This window comes from Microcebus murinus, chromosome 1, assembly GCF_040939455.1.
Source record: "Microcebus murinus isolate Inina chromosome 1, M.murinus_Inina_mat1.0, whole genome shotgun sequence".
NCBI lineage: Eukaryota > Metazoa > Chordata > Mammalia > Primates > Cheirogaleidae > Microcebus > Microcebus murinus.
In genome coordinates, this window is record NC_134104.1 from 83,080,628 (window position 1) to 83,098,535 (window position 17,908).

Below are 17,908 nucleotides of genomic sequence, written 5' to 3' on the forward strand. Positions count from 1 at the left end.
AATATATGCCTGAATGCTTATACTTCCCCTTTCCATGCCTGTGACAGACATCATTAGCTAAGTATAGCACTCTCCTAAGATCACTGGGATACATATGGATGATAGATTCCAAATTGCTATATAGCTAACGAGAACCTGAGTAGAAAGATATAAGAGCTATAACTGATTTGTATCAGGACCGTCAGAGGAATACAGCTCAAAGGAGGCTCAAAATACATGCTGTAAAAATATTTGATATGGAAATGCATTGAGTGTGAGCAAGAGAGAAGGCTTTAGACACGACTACTCTGTATCCAGGATGTCTGTCTGAAATGACACAATAAACTTACTTCTTACAGGATCTACTAAGGAATTGCTTCTCACATCCTTGGGGAACTCTGCTGCAGATCCTGTTAGACAATTTCCATTTAATATTTTTGAACTTATTTTGTTGTAATTGAAAGAAATCCTGTTACTTTAGTTATGGTGTTGCATGTATATAATTTGGTCTCCTGCTGAATACCACAGGACTGAAATGCATACAACACATACAGGGCAGTATTGAAATATTGTACACTTTGATGGTTCTATTCTTCATGGTGCACTTGGCATCATTTGGGAGCAAGGTGGGTTACGAAAAAAATAGACCATTTTTAGGGTATGATTTAAAAGCTGGGGTTACAAACCCATGGCACTGTGAATTATAGGTTAGTTCACTAAGAACTGGATTCAGATTCATCCAACATAGGGCCAAGAACAGAGCTTCTTTGAACTTGACATAGAGGAACAAAAATACCCTGTATAAGCAACTGTAACTTAAATCCCAGGAAAACAATGATCACTTCTCCCCTCCTGTGATTCTGAGTAGGGTGTGTGGAGGTTAAGTATGAGTGATATTTGAATAAAACAAGTAGCCAAGTGCATTCATTCATTTATTTGTTCACTGAGCATCTAGTAAGTGCAGGGCAGTTCTGTTAAACACATGGGTGATACAAAGATGAAATGATAAGGGATTTTGTCTTCAAAGTTTCTCTAGCAGGAACCCCACCATGAGCCTAATGAATCAGAAATGTAATTAGTGGTCAATGGCAAATGGCACCCAAAGAAAAGATCACTGGGCTTAATTCTGAGAAACAGGATACATTACTGCAATTGTCTACGCAAACCAGCAGGCATCAAAAATATTAATAGCGTGCTTCTCTCTCTCTTTTTCTTTCTCTCTCCCTCCTACCCTCTTTCCCACTCTTTCTCTCTTTCTACATGGATTTAATTATCATTGGAAAAATTATGAATTGCTGGGTCACTTAGACTCCTTACTATGCTCTTAGGAAATTGTTCCTGGTAATGGAATTCTTTTCATCATCTCCTCTCAGATTTGCAGTATAGGCTTGCCCTTTAACAAGTAAGTGTTCTTTTCAGAAAAATATGCAGCAAATGTGGCAAAACAAAAATATAATATTCTTGGAAGTGGATTAGTTTGGAGAATAATTAAACTTTCCTTTTTTGCACTTGGACTTCATTCTTCTAGTAATTTCTCCGTCTACATTAAATTTTCAGGAAGGTTGAAGTCATTTATTCTTAGCTCTTCAAAAGACAGTAAATTCGTGTTACATCTTTTCAGGTTTTGTATTCTATGTTTAGGAGCTGTTGATTTATAGTTCCCCTAATCTTTTCTAAAATAGACCATCTCAGTGCTTTCCACTGGACTTTCCTAAATACCAGCAACTTGTTTTTCAACAAATAATCTTAACCCAAAGCCTTATAATATCTGGTAAATGCCAGCACACAGGAACGAGACAGAAAAGAATCTAAAGAAAGTGGGCTTTGGAGTTGATCCAATTGGATACCCTGGAAGACTCTGCTACTCCCTCTGTGACTCCAGGTAAATTACTTAATCTTGCCTGGCTTCAGTTTGCTTATCTGTAAAATGGAGACAAAACTCACACTGCAAGGTCATTGTGAGTATTAAGTACAGTATAAGAAAGACCCTGGTACATGATAGGCAATCCTTAACTAACAATTTCCCTTTCTTCCTCCTAAAAATGACAATGATAAGGCTCAGGGTTTAATCATTAAAACAAAAACAGTTACAGAAGAAAACACTCGGGTCCCAATCAACTTTCCTGACACTTTGATATGCAAAAGATTTGGCATTTCTCCCCTTTCTTCTTAATGAACAAAAGCCCCTCACATTAGGGAAAATGAAAATCTAGGGAGAAAACTTTCCACAATCTCATCATCCTAATACCACGACTGTTTCCATTTTTGTCATGGGCTGGCTTTTATAACAAAACGGTCACATTTTCTCCACAGTAGCAATCAGGATGTGCTTACCGAGGCATCATCTCTTGTAAGGTACTAATAGATTTATTCCAGGTGATAGTGGGAAGCACTAAAGAAGAAGAAATGGAAGGCTGCGGGGGTGTTAGAGTTCTCTTGTGATATTGTTCAAACCTTTCTCCAGCACAGAAACTCCACAAAGAACTCCTCTGCAGTTTTTGTTACCCAGGGCTGTTTCTTTAAATTGTTTGACGTCAGAGAAGGAATGCTATAGCAACAGTCTGTCAAACTGGAATTAACTCAGAAGAAAGATGGGGGTGGGGAGAGGAAAAATGCTCCCAGGCGGTACTGACTTCAGAGGAAGCAAATTGGATAGATGCATTTATTTTATGACATTTTAAACATAAAACACCCAGAGAAAATGTTTTTTAAAAGTCGATTGAGATGCATGTGGTGTTTCACTCATGCAGAGAGGAGCGACTTGGCAGGGTTATCTGGAAGGCCTTCTGCTTTCATCAGTGAACAATAGTAACAACTTCCAAGTATTGATCATTTATTTAGGGGCAGGCTCTGTGCAAACATTACTTTATTTAATATGTTTAGCACCTTTATGAGGCAGGTATCACTATCCTTATTTTGGCGATGACCAAACTTAGGCCCCGAGACAGTACATGGTCACATAACTAGTGATGGTAGAGCGGGGACCGACACGCAATTTTGTATGACTCTGGGCTTCAGTTTACTTTCTGACATTTAGAATTCCAGAACGTTAAACCTAAGTGGGACCCCAGGGTCTCCTAGCTCAGCCCTTTCTCGTTCCCTGCTCAGAGCAAAGTACCGCCCGTGCAGGGCCGGGAAGGAAGCTGAGCACACCCCTTAGACGGGCGCTTCTTACAAGAGTGCTCGGGCGCCGCACCAACAAGAAAACGAAACTGCCCGGGAATTAATGTTTTTCTTCTCGTTCTAGCAGGAAACGAGAGAGAAAATAGGAAGCAGAAGCTGCGCGCGGCGCCCGCTCCCTTCGCCCCCCGCCCGGGCCGCGCGCTCCGGGGCCTGCGCGCGCCGCCTGCACGTCCCCGCCGGGCCCGCGCCTCGTGCCTCGCGCCTCGCGCCTCGCGCCACGTCCCCGCCCCGGCCCGGCGCGCGGCGGAGTTGGCCCTGGGCGGTGCGGGGCTGGGTGTGGCCGGCGGCTCTGGTCTCGGCCGCGCCGCGCTCTGCACGCCGGCTCCGCGCTCGAGGGGCTGCCGAGCGCCCAGCGGACACAGGCAGCGCCCGGCTCCCGCGGGCCCGAGCTCCCTCCAGGTAGGCGGCGAGCGCGAGCGGCGGCTCGTCGGTGCGCCCCGCAAAAGGGGCTCTCGAGCTGCCCGCAGGGGTGCGAGGCGCCGTGGGGCGGCCCCCGCGGAACGCGGCCCGGGTGGCGGCGCGAGGCCGGCGAGGTCCCCTGAGTCGGGGACTCGGGACTCCGGGCGTCGGCCGCTGCCCGGGAGGGACGGGGCGGGCGCACTCCGCCGCTGCTGCGTGGGGACCGGCCCCGCGGCCGCGGTCAGGCACTTCCTGGGCCGCTCGGACCGCCGCTCCGGGGAAGGAGGGGACGTCGGCCGCCGCAGTCCTCCAGACCCCCGGGTTTCTCCTCACGCCCGAGGCCTCCTCCCGGGGGGCTCAGAACGCGAGCTGGAGCTTGCCCCGAAAATAGCGGCGATTCGGGACTGCCCCGGAGGGTTATTGGGCGGAGAGCGCTAGGAAAACTCACGAAAGTTCTCCACTGAGTGCTAAAATGAGTCCGCTGGTTTTGTGTCAAATTTATTTTTAAGATGATATGTCCAGCGGTTTTTTTTTGGGGGGGGCGGTAATGAATTTAGAATATTTGTAAGTTGGGTACATGAGAGAGCACATTTGGTACATTCTTTTTCTGCTTCAAAACACAAATGATTACCTGATACTTTGATATTTATTGCTATTCTGTAAGGGACTGCTGAATTCCCAAAAGTTTAAAACCAGGCTTTCATTTGTTTCTAGAAGCAGTGCTTTGTTATTTTGCATCTCTCCCTCTTCTCCCACTCCTTCCCTTTCTCTTTCAGTAGAGGATGAAGATGTATCTTTTTCTTCAGCCACCAACAAAATAGCTTGGCGTGTATATTAGCACCTTACCAGGCAGTTTCTTAAGGCATTCGGAAATTAACTGTTGATTACTACTTTTATTATCACTCCATCTCACTGTCGTAAAACTGAGATGGTGACCTTTAAGTACATCTTCTAGAACAGAGGTAGAGCTCACAGTGCTTATTTAAGATGAGAGGGAGTTCATTTCCAGTTGCCGAGGGATTATTAACATTTAAAATGGTATGATTTGAGTCTCTGCCATTGCCCATTTTAATTCTCTTCAAAGTGTGGCTTTGGGTTTACCACTGATCCTAGGCTCTGAAACTTAATTGTATATGTCACTATCGGGTTAAAAATCATTTTAAGATTTTTCATGTTGCCTTTTGGTTTCTGGATGAATTTGAAACTGAAATAGAAACTTTTAAAATATAGTTTTATTGAACATTGTCAACCTTCTGAATACACATTTATAAAATTAATGATTAATTTAGATTGTGATACATTTAGGTTCATCTTTTTGCATGCAAGTTATTCTGAATAATTGGTCTTTGTTAACCTGTAGAATTGTTTCTTTTAAATCAATGATGTTTAAGTATGTTAGCACATAGTTTTACACTTTAAAAATAGACTCTGGGGAAATTTGAAAATTAAGAATTAAAACTAAGTGTTGGACATTTTTCTGCCCTTACCAAATATTGCTTGAGATGGTGTGATTTCTCTTAGGTATGTTATTGAAGTCAGCTGGCTGTGTTAGTTTCTTTACCTTGCTGATTAGTTTAATGTCTATTATAGGATTTATTTATTAAACATCTATTCTGTTCTGGACTGTTGCAATGCAGTGTACATTATTCTATTTATATCGCACAATAATTTGGCAAAGGACACATTATCGTCTTCCACAGGTAAGGAAACTGCCTGTGAGATGTCAGGTAACTTGCCAGTGGTCATGTAGCTGTTAAGTAACTCAACTGGGATTCAAAGCAAGACTTCTGTGTCTCTAGAATTCATATCCTTTCCTCTGTGCCACATTAACTTAGTGGCAGGGCAAGAGGAGTGACCCTCAATTACTTGTTAGCATATGTTTAAAATAACCAAGACATGCCAAAGATGGGTTTGTTTTTCCAGCACGGTTGTTACCATCCATCCATGTTACATACAGATTCTCACATCAGCCATTCTCCTTTCACCTCTTGTCTCCTGGTTAAATGTCTTCTTCAAAGTTCAAAACCTCCCTCTTGCTAGGGTAGAATTGATCCTACTGACAATAATAGGTAGTGATGGCTTAATTATCTTTCCAAAATAATAATCCCATTTTAATGTGGGTTCTCTAGAGACAGAAGGTTACACACAGGATGGCAGTCTATTTTGGGATATGGGAACCCTTTGATAGCCCTCAAATTAAACCAGAAGATATTTTGGTATTTTGTCCTTCAGTTAATCCTTCTCTCCTGTATCTTCAATTTGCCAGTTATTATGGAATCATTTACATTATTATACATTCTATCTCCCACCTTAAAATAAAATTATTTTTTGATCGAGTGTTATGCTTCAGTGACTGCCTCCGTTCTCTACTTCACCTTGAGAAAAGCATAATTTTTTGACAGAACAAAAATACATAGGGAGATAACCAGAAACTAATTAGTTAACCACAGGGTTGAGTAGGAACTGAGTAAACTGGAATAGCAGAAGGAATAGCACTGCTCTGAATATACCTTTTTGTATAGTTTTGGAAACTTGTTAATCTTTTATATGTTCAGAAATAAAACTAACAAGATGAGGGGAACTCCAAATTGAATACAAACAGCAATGAATGAACCACCTATATTTCAATGAGTAAGGTAAACTCCCTGAAGAAAAAAAATGAATCCAAGTAAATTCTGAGCACAAGAGTTTTGCTGTATGTCCTTAATTTAAAGATTAAAAAGAGCTGAGAGGCGGGCATGGTGGCTCACACCTGTAAACCTAGCACTCTGGGAGGCTGAGGCAGGCAGATTGCTCGGTCAGGAGTTTGAAACCAGCCTGAGCAAGAACGAGACCCCGTCTCTACTATAAATAGAAAGAAATTAATTGGCCAACTAATATACTCATATATATAGAAAAAAAATTAGCTGGGCATGGTGGCGCATGCCTAGGCAACAAAGCGAGACTCTGTCTCAAAAAAAAAAAAGCTGAGAAAAAAATCCTGAACTCTCTGTAGTGGGCTATTATTTGTATGGTAGAGGTATAACAATTCTGAAACTATTTTGTGTGTATTGTAGGATTAAGCAAATGAGTAAATTCATTGGTGTTTTGGAAGCTAGGGTTTTTGCCATGGGAGAAGAAAATAAAAATTGGCACCGAAGGAGGCAGTGTCTTCACTTTTGATTGGATTGGAGTTAGTGGTATCAATATGAACTCATGATTAAATATGTATACATACATGCATACACACATACGCATATTTCCTAGCTTTTATCTGCTGAAAGGGCCTAGGAGCAATGACACCCTAGGAGCAGGGAACATAACTAATGCCCGTACTAAATGGCTGATTCCAGACCTGGAGCAGGGAAAGTATGAAATGAGCCTTGAATATCTTGTGCCACAATATAAAGACATGTCCAAAAAAGTGATGGGAGGTGTCAAAAGGATATAGAAACTAGCCTGAAGGAGCTCCCAATGCCCAAAGCTGAGAAAATTTGAGCATCAAAATGAGTGATAGTAATAGATTATATAATAAGCCATTGAATAAAATAAGGATCCCCAAGTTCATAATAAATAAATAAAAAGGGAAAGCTTTTCCACGTAGAATGCCAATTAAAACATATGTAGAAGGAACGATAGCGTTAGAAAAACCATGAGTTTACAGTTATCATAATAATATTGATTCAGGCAACTGTTATACAGTCTCAAATGATCAGTGAACAAGGGGAAAACAGTAACTTTACAGTGGAGAAATCTGGCAGATACTACCTTAACCAAGTAATCATAGTTAGTGTAATCACCAATATTAGCATAATCATGTTTTTCTTGATGTGCTTGAACTGGGATCATCATTACTTTTCTGTGTATTTCTAAAATGTATACCAGAATCTAATCATAGGGAAACAATTGGGGGACCTTAAATGAGGATTATTTTACAAAGTGACTGCTTTATAATTTTCAAATATGTCAATGTCATGAAATACAAAGAAAGGCTATGGAACTGTTCCAGATTAAAGGAAGTTCAAGAGGCAGGATAATTAAATACTATGCATAATCCCAGATTGAATCTTGGATTGTAAAAAAAAAATTATTGCTCTTAGTACATTGTTAGGATATTGGCAAAATTTGAATATGTGCTGATTATTTAATAATAGCGTTGTATCAGTGTTAAATTTCCTGAATTTAATAATTGTACCATGATTATGTAATAGAATGCCCTTGTTCTTAGAAGATAATACAGTGAATTATTTAGGTGTAAAAGATCAAAATGTTTTCAACTTACTCTCAAGTGGATAGGCAATAATTATACTTACATATAGAGAGAGAAACTGGGAAAGCAAATGTGGCACATGTTAACAATTGGTCAATCTAGGTGAAGGGTGTAGGGGTGTTCACAATACTACTTTTTCAGATGCATTGTTCACAAGTATTTTCTCCCAATCTGTAGGTTGTTTGTTTACTCTGTTGATTATTTATTTTGCTGTGCAGAACCTTTTAGCTTAAATCCTATTTGTTTATTTTTTATTTTATTGCATTTGCTTTTGGGGTCTTAGTCATAAATTCTTTGCCCAGGCCAATGTCCGGAAGAGCTTTTCCTAGGTTTTCTTCTAGAATTTTTGTAGTTTCAGGTCTTACATGTAAGTCTTTCATCCATCTTGAGTTAATTTTTTTTTTTTTTTAAGGTACATTTCAGAAGTGAATTGAGTTAATTTTTATATATGGTGAGAGGGAGGGATGCAGTTTCATTCTTCTAAATTTATCAAAATAAAAAAATTTTAAAAACTACTTTTTTCAAGTTTGAAGTTTTTAAAAATGAGAAGTTAAAAATAAAACTTCAAAAATAGGCTGAGCGCAGTTGCTCACGCCTGTAATCCTAGCACTCTGGGAGGCTGAGGCAGGCAGATTGCTCGAGGTCAGGAGTTCGAAACCAGCCTGAGCAAGAGCGAGACCCTGTCTCTACTATAAATAGAAAGAAATTAATTGGCCAACTAATATATATATAGAAAAAATGAGCCGGGCATGGTGGCGCATGCCTGTAGTCCCAGCTACTTGGGAGGCTGAGGCAGAAGGATTGCTTGAGCCAGGAGTTTGAGGTTGCTGTGAGCTATGCTGACACCATAGCACTCACTCTATCCTGGGCAACAAAGCAAGACTCTGTCTCAAAAAAAAAAAGAAAAAGAAAAAGAAAAAAAAAAAAACAAAAATAATAAAGCTATAAAAAATTTTTTTGGCTGAGTAAGGTGGCTCATGCCTATAATCCCAGCACTTTGGGAGGCTAAGGCAGAAGGAGCACTTGAACCCAGGAGTTCAATATTATAGTGAGCTATATAACTGCACTCCAGCCTGGGTGACAGAGTGAGACCCTGTCTCTAAAAAAAATAATACTAATAATAAAAATCTTTGGAAGACTGCATGTAGGCTGCCTTTGCTCCACATCTCCTATCTTCCTCTGAACCTATTCCAGAGGGACTTTATTCTGCCTACTCCATGACACCACTCTTCTCCAAGTCACTGGGAACATCAGTCTTCCCAAGTTGGATCTTCCAGCCACATTTGACACAGGTAATAGATAACTCCTTCCTTATTGAAACATTTTTTCCCTTGGCTTCTGGGACACCCACTCTTTCTGATTTTTGTCCTGCCTCCATTTTTCATTCTTCTCCATCTCACTACATGGTACCACCATCCACCAGTTGCTCAGGCTAAAAATCCAAAGAGTTATCCTTAATTCTCCTGTTTCACTCATCCTAAATCTACTCCTCCATCAGCAAGTATTGTGGGCTCTACCTTCAGAATTATTCCAAATTTGACTATTTCTTATCACCTACACTGCCACCACCACTCTTGTGTCAAACCACATTCTTCCCTGGCCTGGAATATATTGTAGCTTCCCAGCTGGTCTGTCAGCTTCCAATTTCTGTCTCCCAGCAGCCAGGATGAATTTTAAAAGAGGTAAATAAAACCAGATTATATCTCAGTCATCAGAAACCATTACTGTTAGATAAAAGTCGGACATTTATCCCAGGATCCAGAGACCTGGGATCACAGTGATCACGTATTAGACTTCTGCTCACCTCCCTAATCTCATCTTATGCCCCTCTTTGCCTAGCTTACTCTCCTCCAGCCTCACCATCTTGAGTGCTGTTGATCCAGCATGCCAGGTTAGTTTCTGCCTCAGGGCCTTTGCATTTACTGTTTCTTCTGCCTAGAATGTTTTCTTCACTTAAGACATGGCTCATTTCCTCACTTCATTCAGGCCTTTACTGAGATTAATTCAGGGGTCCTCAAACATTTTAAACAGGGGCCAATTCACTGTCCCTCATATCGTGGGAGAGTGCGCACTGTGGGTCCAGGACGAGTTGGCTGCTAAACAGAACAGGCAGCAGCTGCAAAAACACCTGGAGGGCCGGATAAATGTGCTAGGCGACCCGCATGTTGCCCACCGTCCGTGGTTTGAGGACGCCTGGATTAATTTATTTAAAAATGGCTTTCCCACATGCAGATTTAGTTTTTCTATAGCACACACACACAAAAAGAATAAACAGTATAAGAGGCCGGGCGCGGTGGCTCACGCCTGTAATCCTAGCACTCTGGGAGGCCGAGGCGGGCGGATTGCTCGAGGTTGGGAGTTCGAAACCAGCCTGAGCGAGACCCCGTCTCTACTAAAAATAGAAAGAAATTAATTGACCAACTAAAAATATATATACAAAAAATTAGCCGGGCATGGTGGTACATGCCTGTAGTCCCAGCTACTTGGGAGGCTGAGGCAGGAGGATCGCTTGAGCCCAGGAGTTTGAGGTTGCTGTGAGCTAGGCTGACGCCACGGCACTCACTCTAGCCAGGGCAACAAAAGTGAGACTCTGTCTCAAAAAAAAAAAAAAAAAAGTATAAGAAAAATAAGAATTTAAATTAAAAAAATGGCCTTTCTAGTCACCCTCTAACTTCTTATAGTTTTTTTCTTGCATAGTATTCATTTGTATCTAAAATTATTTTATTTGTTTAGATGCTTTATTATCTGTCTCCTAGACAGATATAGAATAAAGTACCACAGCAATGGAAACTTTGTTTTATTTACTGCTAAATCTTTAGAGCCTGGAATATACCTGGCACATGGTTAGGACTCAGATATTTGTTGAATGGATGAATGAATTGATATTTGCTGTATTTTAGGTGATGCTGCTAAAGCTTTTATGGAAGCTAACAGGTTATCAACGTTGAGAGTTTCACATCTTCACCTTTCTATTTTCTGCCCTCTGGTGGAGTAATACTAATAAGCAGCAAAAGAGTAGAATAGGAAGAAACTAAAATGAAAGAACTTTAATTACCAACTAGATAATTAACTTTTTAAAAATTAGATTTGAAAATTTTAATTTTAGGTAAGCCTCCAAATTAAACATCATAAGAAAACAGGCAGTAGTTAGATTTGAATCGATATCTGGCTTAGGATGAAAAAATAAAACCATTGGGCTCACCCAATGTTTGGATTACTTAAAATGATTTCTGCATAAATGCACTTCTTTCCCTTAACATATTTTAGTATTTTTCCATCTGAAGTTCAAAGACCTTCTTTTCTCAACTGTACTAATAATTTCAGTTGACTTTTATTGACTTTACCATGTGTAAGTTAACATATGCAAGTGGGGAAAGCTCGTGTTCAGACTCCAGCACTTGGACACTAGGACAGCACTTTTAGCCATTTTGCTTCACTGTTACCTTCCTCTAAGGTCTTATAGATAGATGGTACTAGTACCAGAGAATTTCCTTTGGTGCAATAGTTAAAAACAAAGTGCTTCATAAGTTTACAGCATGTGTCCCTCAATACCATTTTTCTAAAATGCATTATGGAGAGCCTTTTCTTCCAGAATGCTGAGAGAGATATGTTATTTGATCTATTTTTTAAATTTTTAATTAATTAATTAATTTTGAGACAGGGTGTCCCTCTCTTACCCATGCTGGAGTGCAGCGGCGTCATTATACCTCACTGCAACCTCTAACTCCTAGGCTCAAGCAATCCTCCTGCCTCGGCCTCCCAAAGTGCTGGGATTACAGGCGTGAGCCACTGTGCCCAGCCTTTCTGATCTATTTTGAAGTAGAAATCACATGAAATGATTTCTACACTCAGGTGCTGCTGACTTGCTAAAATAATACAAAGTTTAAAAGTTTCTCTTAGTGTCCATATTTGATATTTAAGGCAGTATACAGTATAATTTTTGTTTATAATTAAATTTTGTTTTCTAGCTTTAGCCTTAGCAGAATTGGTTCCTATACAGTATAGTTATTATTAAAAGGAAATTTAGTATACTCTGCCTTGTAAGGACGAACTCCCACTGAGATGCTTATTTTACTTAGGACTGGACCCAGAAAAGAGAGATTTTGTTCAGGGGATATTATTAGTGCTGGCATCTTTGCAAGTCAGTACTTGGAGCTCCAACATTTTCTTCTTAATAGCTTCATAATATTTCATTGTATGGATGTAGCATATCTGCTCTCCTATTGATTTATATTTTTAATTTTTTACTATATAAACAAAATTGGTCAATGTTATCCTTATTTGTATATAATTATGAGGTATGAGTGTAATTTTGCTACATTAATATATTGCATTATGGTGAAGTCAGGGCCTTCAGTGCATCCATCACTGGAGCAAAGCACATTATACGCACTAAGCAAACTCCCATCATCTCCCCTCTCACCACTCGTCTCCTCAGTTCTCCATTGTTCATCATTCCACACTCTGCTTCCGTGTGTACACATTATTTAGCTCCCACTTACAAGTGAGAGCATGTGATATTTGTCTTTCTGTGTCTGAGTTGTTTCACTTAAGATAATGGTAATGAATATTATCTTTCAACATTAATACTCATTCAAAAGTAATGTTTTTAGAAGCCTTACTGTTTCTACTCTCTGTCACCTAGCTTGTCATACATTTTCAGCAAGTTCGTAGAATCCACTTTCATTATGGAACAGAGTCTATCAATTTCTCTATAGCTGAAAAAAATCGAGAATACTGCTTTGGGAGGTACAGAGATGAGGACAGTGGTCTCTATGCTCAAAGACCTGATACTCTCTGGGCTCTTACATAGTATTTTTAATATTTTTTGTGGCAACATTTAGCAATAGCTTGACTCAGTTTTTCCTCCCCCAATTTTTATGTTGAGTTCTCCATTTAAACACCTTTACCCAGGAATTATTTAAAATATGAAACTTGAGCTTTAACTGTTTGGTAATGTGAAATTAAAAAGCTTAACTTAAAAATTAATATAGCTTAAACTGAATGAGGCTTTGTTGTCTAACTGGTATATGACATAGATTGTATACACTGTATTTAGAATAGTTAAAAAGCCTTATACTGACCAGTTTTTATAAGGAAATTAAGACATTATAGAATTTTGTAATTTATATTATATATTTAAATAGAACATGGTAGACAGTTAATTAAGGAAATTTAAATTTGTCAACAAGAGATCTTCATTATTTGCCTTACTAAATGGGGCTTTGGGAAGCTGTTGGGAGAAAAACTCTGAAAGATATGGCCTCCTTATCATATGGTCTAAAAAGCAAAAAACTTGGTAATTTTTTTTTAAACTTAGATATTAATTTTCATGGTTATGTGTTAACTGTTACCTATATGAATTAAAATTTATGAACAAGGGATTTCATCATGTTTATTAGTCATTAAATGTGGCACTAGGAAACAGAATAGAGCAAAAAAATCCACAAAGATGACTCCTTGCTGTAAGGTATAAAGAAAGTAGAGAAAAGTTGGTATGTGCATTTCATTCATGTGTATGCGTTAACTCACCATTTGGTAAGGAAAGATTTTTGCAAAGGTTTTAGAGATGACGGTGAGACCAATTGTGAGGAGATGTATCAGGAGTAATGTGTGTTTCCTTAAGGTGCTGAAGAGCAATACTGGCTTATATGACAGTGAGTCTTACGCGATAAAAACATCAATAGGAGCATCAGAGCAATAGAACAACACTAAATGTGACTAGATATGACAAAAAATGAATATATTGTTCAAATCAGCCAATGGAGATAAACCCTTTTGATTGTTAGATTTTGAGAACTTTAATGGTGGGGGTAGAGAGTTGGGGATGGGGTGGAATCCCAAATAACTAGTCTGACTTGTTATCATAATTAGCTGTTAGTCTGAACCTGAGATAGCAATTGTATGATATTTTGGTAAATAAAGTGTGATCCTGAGGTATCAAAGGTGGATATCTGTTCATTTTAGAACAATATCACATAGATACACTTGCTTTTTAATTAAAACCTTCAAAGTTTTATCTTACATTATGTGTTACGACTTTATGTTAGAATAAAATCTGTGGTGAAAGACACTGAATGCTGTATTCTATTTATATTGTATTTATTATTGGTAACATTAAGATATTTTACTTTTATTAAAGCTATGAACATCATGAGTGGATTAATAAAATGTGATATATGTATACCATGGAGTACTACTCAGCTTTAAGAAACAATGGTGCCGGGCGCGGTGGCTCATGCCTGTAATCCCAGCACTTTGGGAGGCCGAGGCGGGCGGATTGCTCGAGGTCAGGAGTTCGAAACCACCCTGAGCAAGAGTGAGACCCCCGTCTCTACTATAAATAGAAAGAAATTAATTGGCCATCTGATATATATAGAAAAAATTAGCCAGGCATGGTGGTGCATGCCTGTAGTCCCAGCTACTGGGGAGGCTGAGGCAGGAGGATTGCTTGAGCCCAGGAGTTTGAGGTTGCTGTGAACAAGGCTGACGCCCACGGCACTCACTCTAGCCTGGGCAATTAAGCGAGACTCTGTCTCAAGAAAAAAAAAAAGAAACAATGGTGATATAGCACCTCTTGTATATTCCTGGATATACTACTAAGTGAAGTATCTCAAGAATGGAAAAATAAGCACCACATGTACTCACCAGCAAATTGGTATTAACAGATCAACACCTAAGTGGACATGTAGGAATAACATTTATCGGGTGTCGGGCAGGAGAGGGGGGAGGAAGGGATGGGTATATACAAACACAACAAGTAAAATGTGCAACGTTTGGGGGATGGACACGCTTGAAGCTCTGACTCAAGCGGGGAGGGGGAGCATGGGCAATATATAACCTTAACACTTGTACCCCCATAATACGCTAAAATAAAAAAAATAAAAAAGCTATGAACACATGGAATTGTAGGTGGATTTCCATAAGTATGTTAATTATACAAGTCACATTTTGTCCTATGAAGCTAAGTCAGCAAATAAGCTAAATCTGTTAGAGGCTCATAAATATTTGTTGGATAAAGCTCTGATATCTCCAGTAGTCATATTTTCATCCTTTAGTGGTGAGATTGATTTCTTTAATTTTTATATATGGCTAAGAATAATATGTAACCAAGTCTGGTGACTTTAAAGGGTTGTTTCTGGTAAAACAAAGCAAATTATGTGACTTTAAAGTGATGTAAGACTGTGTGATTTAGTGATATAGAGATAACCACACATGTCCTATCAAAAAATCCAAAGAGATGATAATGCTTAAGTTACATGTGAGAAGAAACAGAGTGACAAGGATATGTTTTATAATTTATTTGTTTTATTTATTCTTTTTAGAGACAGGGTCTTGCTGTGCCACCCAGGCTTGAGTGCAGTGGTGCTGCATAGTTCTTTGAACTTATGGGCTCAAGCAGTCCTTCTGACTCAACCTCATGAGTAGCTAGACCACAGGTGTGCATCACCAAACCTGGCTAATTAAAAATTTTTTTGTAGAGACAGGGTCTTGCTATGTTGCCTAGGTTAGTCTTGAACTCTTAGTTTCGAGCAATCGTCCCACTTAGGCCTCCCAAAGTACTGGGATTACATGGATGAGCCACCATGCCTGGCATTGATTTGTAGTTTAGGTAATCATAATTTATGTTCCTAATGTTTGAATCACAAAATCTTAGATTATTAAAACTAGAAGTTCCTCTTAGAGAAGGTAGTTTTAGGACTAAGCAAAAGGAAGTACCCTGCTATTTTACATAGCTGACAGTAAATTTACAGAACTTGTTCCTTTAAGAGTTCATACAGGCTGGGCACAGTGGCCCAGGCCTGTAATCCTAGCACTTTGGGAGACCAAGGTGGGAGGATTGCTTGAGGCCAGGAATTGGAGGCTGCAGTGAGCTATGGTGATATATGCCACTGCACTACAGCCTGGGTGACAGAGAAGGACAAAGAAAAAAAAAAGAGTTTATACAGATGAAAATACAAGCATATGAAAAATGATTTCAGTGAATTAAGGGACAATAGTTTCAAGATGTATTGCATAAAGTTTAAGAGAAATCCTTTGTGTGTTGAGTTCAGCCACATTCACATAAATATTTGATTTCAGTGACATTACACTAAATAGCTCTATCATAGCACTTACATCCTAATATAATTACAGTCATGCGCTGCATAACTATGTTTCAGTCAATGACAGACAGACCGCATATAGGACAGTGGTCCCATAAGATTATAATACCATATATTTATTGTACTTTTTCTATATTTAGATATGTTCAGATATACAGATACCATTGTATTATAGTTGTCTGCAATATTCAGTACAGTAGCATGCTGTGCAGGTTTGTAGTCTAGGAGCAATAGGCTATACCATATAGCCTGGGTATATAGTATGCTGTACCATCTAGGTTCATGTAAGTACACTCTGTGTTCGAGCAATGACAAAATTGCTCAAGGAAGCATTTCTACTTACCTGTTTTTTCTCCTGAGATGATGAGCATTTCTGATGGGGTGGGTTCCTGTGTCTCCAACAGGGTAGGTAATAAATCCATGTTTGTTGAATGGAAGAATGAATGACATGGTTTGGATTGAGAATGGGTCAGAATAATGCTCATTTCTATGTACTTTAGGACTGACTATAGATAAGAACACTAGGAATAATACATGAAGAAAATCTTCTAGAAAACTTTCCCAAAAGATTGGAAAGTAGCTAAACTTACTCACTTAAAGCTTCCATTATATATATTAACATTTGAGGATTTTTTAAAAGAATATACTGAAAGAAACATATCAGCACTATATTTAAAACATGTACTCTACATTAGGTCTTAATTCCATGACTTCCTATTCATCTTTTATTTTTATGCATGAAATATTACAGGGTCATGGAATTTACCAACCCCATTTAGATTTCTGCATTGATGACATCCTATTTAATGATAAAACCCCTAATTATTACGCGAGGTGTTCACCTCAGATGGATCCATTTATGATACATGGATAGTGAATTTGGTTTTCTTGCTGATTTATTTAAGACTGTGGACTGATCACATTGTGCCTTGTGGAGAAAATGTAATCACAAGTTCATTTTTTGAAAAAATAATAAATATATAAAAGTCACTTTTGGCATTTCAGAATCCAAGTTCCTTTTTTAGTTAATTCCCAAAATACATGAAACGCTATTTTCTTGGTGAGTATTTTTTCATATACTTTGCAACTTTAACAAAGATTAGTGCAGTTAAATCTTAATTTTTAAAAAAAAATTTTTTCAAGTATCTCTTTTTCCAGGAAGCAGGACTATTTCAAGATTTAAAAAGATAGCTTTGTTCCTAACTAAGCTGTCATTCTTGATCTTGTTGTTTATTTCATTTTTATATTTCTTAAAGAGTAAAACAAAACCAAACAGGGGTACATTATTTTTAAGGAGATATTAGCTACCCAGAAAAATCATGATTCTGTCTGATACATTGTTTCCCTCTAGGAAAGAGAAGATAATATCTAAAATATTTCAAGGAATGATTTCTTTGGGAAAACATTTTGAGTTGGGAGTTTTGAGAAATGTGAAATTTGTATGGGAACTTTTCTTTTTTTCTGTATTACCTCTTTCCCTTTATGAAGCCATTCTTTTGAAAAAAAATTCAAAATCTTGTCACAGTTAAGTTGTGGGAAATTATTTTGCTCTATTTTAAAACCAATTAAGAATGGGAAATTTTTTTTAAAAATCTATATTCCTTTTATTTTGTATTTTGTAATTTTTTTTTTAGAGACAGAGTCTCACTGTGTTGCCCAGGCTGGAGTGCAGTGGCTATTCACAGGTGTGATAGTAGTGTACTACAGCCTGGAACTCCTGGACTCCGGCCATCCTCCTGCCTCAGCCTCCTAAGTAGCTGGCTCTGCAGGTGCCTTGTATTCCCCTTAATGTCTTTATTTTTATTTCATTTATTTACATGTTTTGTTTGACCAGAAAGATATAATGTAAATGCCAGTTTAGTTGTTTTTAAGAACTTCCTAATGTATAAACACACATTCTTGCAGCATAACTGGAGTGCAAAGGCTCTGAAAAGACCTCTTTCTGGTAATAATTTTATTTTCCTTTTTTTGTATAGAGCGTTATGATATCCAT

The 17,908-nt window shown here is 38.6% G+C and overlaps 1 protein-coding gene across 1 annotated transcript in view; it reads left to right on the forward strand.

Annotated features, from left to right (window-relative positions):
* The first annotated feature begins 3,304 nt into the window (after positions 1-3,304).
* Positions 3,305-17,908, forward strand: part of GNB4 (G protein subunit beta 4) — a 53,784-nt gene continuing 39,180 nt past the window's right edge. Inside the window, exon 1 of the mRNA XM_012737009.2 lies at positions 3,305-3,561. The gene's annotated coding sequence lies outside the window, so the exon portion shown is untranslated. The remainder of the gene's footprint in view (positions 3,562-17,908) is intronic.